Genomic DNA, 2,037 nt, shown 5'->3' with positions numbered 1-2,037 from the left:
AGGGCAGAGCACCAGCAGTAGCACATTGTGTAGGAGCAGTGGATGGTGGTCCATTGCTGAGAGGGCAAGGTGTAATTTTTTTTCTGGCTGCCAAAAATCAGTGGGTGAAAGGCTCCTCAACACGTGTCAGCAGCAAAGTAGCAGGTGACATCCCCACTCTGGCAGCAAACCTCTAGCTGCTGCTCCTACTCTGTGCGCCGCCACCACCCAGGGCATAGTGCTGGTCAGTGACACCTCTAATAGCAGCAACAACAATAATAGACAAAAACAGAAGATAAATCAGAAACAAGCAGCCAGCATAGTTGGGAGCCTGAGAATGTGACTGATGGAGAAGGATGAAAACAGCAAAGTAGATCATTTGGTTAAAGTATGACTAAGGGGACATTTTAGCTGCAGACTGCAGTTCCATGTTGAGGTATCCAAGCTAGCGCTTAACAAGCTACCTTGCTTTACAGAGGCAGTGTAATTGTGGCACCATGGGTGTCACAGGCCAGCTGGGCACTGTGAGTATATCAATTTAGTTGCAGACTGACTAAGCACTACAACTTCATTAGCCACTGGGCTTTTTGGTTCGGGATTGAGGAGGTGATGTTGGGAAGGAAAGCAATGACAAGTTTTACTTATAAAAAAGAATAAATTTTACTTATGACAACAAAAGATATAGTTTGCACATATAATAGTTAATAAAAAGCTTAAGCTAATAAACAGACAACATAACAATACAGATTAAAATTGATAGTGATAATAAAACAGATAAAGAAATTAACCATGAGTTCCCACTTGGTTAGTAACTTATTGATAGTCCCTCGGTTAGAAGATGCACGTCAAGCTGAATCAGCGAAGTCAGACGTCTTTTAACTGGGCTGCCCGAAGGAGAACTGGTGGAGGCCCCTCAGTCTGGATCTGGTCCTCGCTCTCACAGGGAGTAAGAGAGATCTGTGGGGGTATGGGACAGCAATGACCCTTCTGTTCCGTCCTTCCCGAGGGTTACTATGACGTGTGTGTTCTTTTATATTCTATTTATGCTAATTTTTTAGTTATATAGCCATTCATAATATTGTTTTATAGCTGTTATCCTATGGGGTTAAAGGTGTTAGAAATCATTATAATAAGTTACTGCCCAAGCTTGGGTTTATCCAATAAGCAAATTGCAACACTGCATCTTCAGGTTTGAAATTAACATTACCCCGCCTAAATCCAGCCCCTTCAGAACTCTCTGACTATGCTTTTTTGAGATGTCCTTTCTTGAAATGTACTGGATAAGCTAAGCAGTTGAATCCAGTTTTTATCATCATCAAAGCTAAATTCTGAGTGAGAAAGAACTATTAGGTCAGCTAATTTCACAGCTATAGCTATACAGAGTGCCACATAGATTCATAGTTTCATAGATTGTAAGGGGTTGGAAAGGTCCTCGCAAGATCATCAGGTCCAGCCCCTCTGCACTAGGCAGGAAAGACAGCTGGGGTCAGGTGATGGCTCAGTCTCCTCTTGAAGATTTCCAGGGTAGGTGATTGCATCACCTCTGGAGGGAGTTTATTCCACAGTCTGGACACCCTAATTACAAAGAAGTGCTTCCTGGTGTTAAGCCTGAAATGGTCTTCCAGGAGTTTGTGGCCATTACTTCTGGTTTTCCCCAAGGATGCGTTGGTGAACAGTTATTCACCGAGCCCTTGATGTATTCCCCTGATTTCATAGATTTCATAGACATTAGGACTGGAAGGGACCTCGGAAGATCATCGAGTCCAGCCCCCCATCCAAAGAGCAGGAAGTCAGCTGGGGTCATAGGATCCCAGCAAGATAAGCATCCAATTTGCTCTTGAAGGTGTTCAATGTAGGTGCTTGAACCACCTCCGATGGCAGACTGTTCCAGACCCTGGGGGCTCAGACAGTTTCAGCCAATTTTCCCCTTTGATTTTCAGAAGTGTGTTGGTTTGTTTGTTTTTAAACCAAGAAAGAAAAGGAAACAAAAAGAAAGGAAATGAAATAAAATGTATCAGTGTGAGAAAACACAAAATAAAATCAGATACAATTTTGCAC

This window comes from Gavialis gangeticus, unplaced genomic scaffold, assembly GCF_001723915.1.
Source record: "Gavialis gangeticus isolate Ggan-Ray unplaced genomic scaffold, GavGan_comp1, whole genome shotgun sequence".
Taxonomy (NCBI): Eukaryota; Metazoa; Chordata; order Crocodylia; family Gavialidae; genus Gavialis; species Gavialis gangeticus.
This window is presented reverse-complemented; position numbering follows the sequence as displayed.